The sequence below is a fragment of the Olea europaea genome, unplaced genomic scaffold (genome assembly GCF_002742605.1).
Source record: "Olea europaea var. sylvestris unplaced genomic scaffold, O_europaea_v1 scaffold602, whole genome shotgun sequence".
NCBI lineage: Eukaryota > Viridiplantae > Streptophyta > Magnoliopsida > Lamiales > Oleaceae > Olea > Olea europaea.
The window spans coordinates 171797-178879 of NW_019264368.1; positions in this window are offsets into that span (position 1 = coordinate 171797).

Here is a 7083-nt window from a genome sequence, read left to right on the forward strand (position 1 = left end):
CATATTGCCCGTGACTCAAAGAAGGGCGAGAAAGATTGAACTTCACTGCATACAAGATGGAGATGCAATGGATTGGAGAATAGAGATTAAAAGGTTCCTTAAAGAACCTAATGGAGGGATTAGTAGGAAAATGAAATTGTGTTTGCTGAACTATACACTAATAGACGAAGAGTTGTTTAAGAAACGCTCTGATGGTATATTACTAAGGTGTGTAAGTTTGCAAGAAGCCAAGACGATCATGGCTAAAATGCACGAAGGGATATGTGGAGCTCATCAAGCTGGCCAAAGGATGAGATGGTTAATTATCAGGAGTGGATATTTTTGGCCAAAGATGGGAGAATTATGCGTTCAGTATGCAAAGAGTTGTTTAGCATACCAAAAGCATGGTCCAATACAAAGGGCGTCAGCACGAGAGATGGCATCTATTATTAAACCTTGGCCGTTCAAGGGTTGAGCGATAGACTTGATAGGGAAGATTTATCTCCCATCGTCCAAGCAATATACTTTTGTTATAGTTGCAACCGACTATTTCACCAAATGGGTAGAGGTCGTACCTTCGAAAGAGATCACCCAGAAGAATGTTATAGAGTTTATTCGTGATCACATCATTTATAGGTTTGGAATTCCACAAACATTAATGGTAGATCACGGAACATCTTTGAATGGGGATCAAGTGAACAAATTTTTGAGCGAGTTTGGGGTTAAATTAGTAAACTCCACACCATACTACGCTCAATCCAACGGACAAGCGGAATCTTCTAATAAGATTCTAAAAAATATCATCAGAAAGATGATAGATGAAAATGCCAGAAATTGGCACAAATGTCTGAACAAGGCCTTATGGGCTTATAGAACATCACCTCGGTCAAGTACCAAAGTTACTCTTTTCCAACTTGTTTATGGACAGGAGGCTGTTTTGCCTATGAAAATCAACGTGTAATCGATTAGAGCATGCTTGCAATATAAGTTGAATGATGATGAGTATGCCGAATCACTAGTTCAAAATTTATTGGGGTTAGACGAATTAAAGTTGGACGTCTTAGATAGATTGCAAGTTCAAAAACAAAGAATGGCTAAGTTTTATAATAAAAAAGTCATAACCAAGTCGTTTAGCCTGGGTGAACTAGTTTGGAAGATGATACTCCCTTTGGATAGCAAGGATCCAAAGTACGGGAAGTGGTCACCCAATTGGGAAGGACCATACAAAATAAACAGTGTGTTGCCCAATGGAGCGTATCACTTGGAAGATTTAGATGGCACCAAGCACGTGAGATTCATTAACGGCAAATATTTGAAAAAATATATTCCTTCTTTATGGGAATGTGAACAGATAAAAGTATAATCAAAATATGTTGAACGATTAAGGATAACAAGGTCAGAGCGAAATACGTTCAAATAAAGTCCTTTATTATCAAACGTTCATTACAAAGATGTGAAAATACAAATAATGGATGTTCTACAAACTACAATCGAAAGTAAGCTAATCTCCCGGTTGATCGCTGATTAAGAGGGTGGACTAGCCTCACACCGCCTTCCTAAATGCATCGCTGCAATGGTGGGATCACTGAGTAAGAGGGTGGACTAGTCTCACACCGCCTTCCTAAATGCATCGCTGCAATGGTGGGATCGCCGAGTAAGAGGGTGAACTGGCCTCACCACCTTCCTAAATGCATCACTGCAATGGCGGGCAAAGAGATTTAGAAGCACTCTCAGCAAGCAAGGTGGCCCGCAAGCATCCCAAAAATTGCCTTCTATCATCGACTCCTTGTAAAGGACAAAGAGACGATGAGAAGAACTTCGATGGTAAAAACTTTGCTGCTGGCCAAAAAATATTTCTTATACCTCCCACACCAAAGGTGACATCAAGGCAAATAGTAAAATGGGCGGACTAAACAATCCATTTTTTATAGAAAGACGAAGGTTTCGGATCGGATTGATTGTCAGAGTACCAAACAATGGCAGCAAATTAGTTTCGAAGAAGAAAATGAAGATGAAGATGGAAGATGGAAAATGCGAAGCATACGTGCATTTATAAGGGGTGGAGATGAAAAGACAGAATATGAGCAGCCACATTCTGCCTAGTAAATGAAATTAAATAGTCCAAAGTTTTGGGAAAAGTGGTGGAAATATCAAAAGAAAAGGGGCAAGATTTTTTAGCACAAAACAGTTAAATGCTTGAAGAATTGACGATTAAAAAACAAACGTCAAATAAATGCACAAGAAGTTAACATATATGTTCATTAATGGTGAACAAAGTTACAAAGGAAAAATCAAATTACAAAAGAAAAAGGCATCGTATGTCTTAATTACAGTCCACCCCACACTGAACGAATTCGTTCCCTAAGTTTTTCCCAATCCTCGTTCTGCCGAGAGGAAGTGATGTTCAATTCGGCCACGACATCATCATCAACTTCCAACTTCTTTTACTGCTCAACCAAGGACTTAGTTCGCTCAATTCCTTGGGAGGCGTTGCGCTTTTTAGCAGCCATTCTCGCCTTGCAGTCGTCCATTTTGACTTGAAGTTCTTTCATCTGAGCAGCCAAACTAACCATCAAAGAGTCTTCAATCATGACTTCGGAAGAGATCTTTTTCAACTCATCCTCAGCCTTGTTGATCTCCAGACGCAGAGACTCTTTTTCAAATACGGCGCGAAGATATTGAGTACTTTTAGCCTTTAGTTCAACATTCTTGGCCAGCAACGAAAGGACCTCGGAGTGGATAACCTTCAACGTCGCTTTAAAATCGGCAGAAAGATTGAGCAACAGAAGCGTCAGTGCTTGCTCCAACTTCGCATTCAAATGCTCAAGTTTATCCTTGTGTCTGGCAGCACCAGCCCTACCAATGTCCATATCCATGAAGGACACGTACTCAAATATCGACTGCTTGAGAAACTTCAAATCTTCCTCTGAAGAAGCAGCAGGACGGTCAGATGGCGCAGGGCGAGACGTCTTGACTTGCCCCCAGGAAGCGAACAAGTTTTGGATAGAACCCACAATCTTGTCAGCATCTTGCAAAAAAAATTGTCAATATTAAAGATTCTCACTACAACGAACAAGATGGAAATAAAAGTGAAGCAAAGATTACCTCATCAACAATCGTGGACGATGGCATGTCCTGAGCCAAGTTTGCCACCAATGACTCCTCCATTCGTGTGGACTTCCCCTTGTCTGAGCGAGAATATGTTGCCACAACGGGCAGACTCGTAGGAGCATCTGCAGAATTCAAGAGCAACAAATCAGAAACCAATAGCACAAGCAAAGGTAAGGCATCAAAAAATTGAATTACCTTCTACTTCGATGTTTGGGGGGTTGACGCCCTGGGAAGAAGATGGCTCATCCATGGGTTGTGATGAGGATTCTGGGACTGAAGATGTCTCTTTAAGCGTAGTCTCCTTATCAACCGGTTTGGATGAAGCAGCGTCAGTGGAGGATGATGGAGCAGGAGCTGTCAATGCCAAAGCCTTTGAAGGAAAGACTGAACTTTTCTGAGACGTCCAAAAAATCATCAGCACACAGAAAAGTTCCAAGTATGGAAAAGTATGCTTGTGAGTAAACCAATTTAATTACCTTCCTCCTGATGATAAGAGGGGTATCATCATCATCATCAACATCATCCTCCAGAATGGGAGATGCTGAGACTGGCCGTTTGCGGCTTGGGGCACTCTTGGCTGCAATAGGCTTGGCAGGGAGAGAAGAAGATGGATGAGCAGACTGTTTAGCGCGACGAGAAGGACTCCGGATGGACAAAGAAGTGACTAAAACAGGAGGAGGGGAAGAAATACTCGGCTGGTCTAGTGAATGAAAGGCACGATTGGCATCAGTCGCAAATAATCTGCGCTTCACTGACGGCCAGAGCTGTTCAAAAAGAGGATGGATAGCGTGGCTAGAATTGAAGGGGGCTAATGAAAAATAGCTGGTTAAAAGAAGATTGCGAGCATTTATAGCCTCTGCCTCCGCCTTATTAATAATATAAAAACGGTCAATTAAGTTCCTTGAATAGCAAGGAGGAACAGACCAAGTTTGGCCGAAACCAAGCTGGCGAGCAAAAAATTGGGGAGCATAAATCTCTACCCCTGCCTTGGCATTGGTCCCAGTTAAAATATCATGAAATAGCTCCCTCCCGATTAAAAACTGGATCCAAATGAGCAGGGAGGTGCTCGCGCTGTCTATAGTGGAGGGGGGATGTACATAGTTTGGAGTCAAAAAAGGAGGAAAAGGAAAAAAGGAAGAGATTAAATCCAAAGAATAAAAGAATGAAAAAATGTCCCTTCTGGACATATTTACAGGAGCCAAAGGCTCCATGGCTAGCCCATAACAGCTAGTAGAGGAGCGAGAAATTGATGAAGCACCAAGCAATGGAAAATAGGATCTCAACCACAGTTGAGTGAACCAAAGAGGTTCACTACCAGTGGGAGATGCATCATTCTTCAATTGAGTTTGAAGAGAGGACATGCCTCTATAAAGGGCAGCCAAAAAGAAAGAACATAAATTCAAAGGCCTGCCACGCGCCAATTCATGCGCTATGGGTAAATAACTCAGGGAGGGCTTTATGCTTGGCACACACAAAACATATTTACAAAACCAAACTAGAAGAAAAGCCACTCGCTCAGTATGGGAAGGTTCAGCGCTTGAATGATTGTGAAGGGTTTGCAAGCTTGAATAAGACTCGGTATAGTTTTTACCAAACTTTGGGACGCCACCAGAAACTAAGATACCAGGAAAAATGGTATCGCCCAAAGGTGGTAGATTCACCAGGGCCCCAACATCCCTTAAAGTAATAGACATGGGGCCAAGAGGAAAAATAAAGGTATCATACTCGGAAGACCAAAAACTCAAAGCAATCGAAAAAAGTGCTGAATCAAAAGTAGGGAGGCGAATAGAGATTTCTAACAAATCGAAAATCCTAGCATTATCAAAAAGTGCTTTAGTAGGACTATGACCCACAAGACGAGCATGCCACCTACGGAAAGCTACATCAGGTTTAGGCCAAGTGCGAATACCTCTTTCGAGAAGTGGCTCCAGCGGCAGAGAGTTTAGAAATGGAAGGCCTTGAGTACAAGGAAACAGCTGACCCACCGCCGCCTGTTCAACTGCCTCTACATTGTTGAAGAAAGGATCTAAGTAGAACCCATTGCGTTCGACATCGACGGGTGCGAGAAAACTCGGAGTTATGTATGGACGACTCAGAAGTTTCTAAAAGTCATCAAAACTAAAGGAGTCTCCAGCTTGAGATTGTGAGGTAGCCATTTGAGATGGAACGAAGTTTTTCAGAGTTACGTAGCAGGGAAGCAAAAGATGAACAGTAAATCGTGGGAGAGACACGAGAAAATTGAGGCGTGATTTAATGGTGCAGTGAAATGGCGTGTTTGGGGGTTATAAGGGTTTGCAAAACGACGCACCTTTTCAAGTTATGGAAGAAAACAATGATTGAAATTCTTGAAAATCTCGAATGTTGCTGGAAATACAAAGTGAATATGGCAAAATTTAATAATTATTATTAATTCTGCCATATTTGGGGGGTAATTGTTGACACATAAAAATTGAGCCCAAATCGAACGGCCCAAGGAATGAAGCCCAATCGGAGGATCCCCAAATCAGATAGCCCAAAGAATGAAGCCCAATCAAATAATTCAAGATGAAGGCCCAAATAAGGAGGCTCAAGAACGCGGTAACGCCATCGCCCAAGTTTGCAAGTCGCCCAAAATCTGAGCGAATGGAGTGCCATGCAATCGCCCAGAACTATTACTCTATTCTCGCCCAAACCTTCAAGTCGCCCAAGGTCTCAACAAACATAAAGCGTTGTGGTTATCAAGAAGTGCAGTTATCAAAGCAGTTATTAAAGCAGCCCTATCACATTCCACAATTCGAGGAATTCAATCGAAAACGGTTGAACGACGAAGAGTAATGGCAGCAGTTAAAAAATGCAGTTTTCATGACAAGCTCGCCATTACGAGGAAAGTGGGCAGTTGTAGAACGATCAAGCAGTTTTTAGATGGTTGTACACAAAAAGATCATCCATGGAGTATAAAAGGGAGAAAAGACATAGAGCAAAGGACCCGAATCAAAAAAATCTCGAACAGAGAACATCTAATTTTAATTTCATTAGCTTAGATTTAAACACTTTTTTCAGTAACTCGTGTACTTGCGCCCCTTGGAGGCATTTTGTTTTTAATTTCCAATTGTAAAGTCATCTCCAGTAAAAGAACACCCTTTTTTGGGACTTTGTCTCAAGAGGTTTGTCCTTTACACAATCGTCTGATCCCTTTTAATTGTTAGCGACAAACCCGCGCGAAACAGTATGATCACGAAATATTTTCATGTAATCAGGAGCAAAGGAAGGGGACACACTGGAGCTAAAGCCTAGCTTGACCCAAACCCACTTATTATTATTATTGTTGAGCATGCGGAATGGCCTACATGGAGGCCTCACATTCATACACGTGGCAAGCATGCAGAAGGGATCAACATCCAAAGTTATCACATTGAGCGTCGAGGTTATTTCACTAAGAATAGCCGAAGTTGTCATGTCCTTCCTTCCGAGGTGGTTTACCTTCTGCTAGGGACCTCCTGGAGTATCCAAGGCCCTTGGCAGGTTTAGTTAGGATGTCTCCAGAATTTATTGATGCGACGTGCCCATTTATTAAGGGTCAGAGAAATTAGTCTAAATTTGTAGAGTGGCTGACCTCTTGTCACAAGTTTGTCAATGTAATTAATATGAAATAGAGTTGATGTGATGCTAGGGATCGACGGATCAAGCCACGTGGATCCAATCCAACGATGACCACGTCAGCTTAATCACTATAAATAAGCTATTTTTATATCATTTAAGGGGATGGATCATTGAATAGAAAAGAGAACATAATATATTGTCTCTATCTTCTTTTTCTTCTACATACATTATTTACAGCAAAACTACTACACAAAATCAGTACATATGTGTATTGTCTTCCAATAACACATGTTGACCATTTTTGGAGGTCAACAGATTGGCGCCGTTTGTGTGAATTTTTCGGAATAGCTAAACCACGAAATCCCGTAAAAAGACAAAAAAATCTAAAAGTTTCACAAGATCGAAAAACCTTTG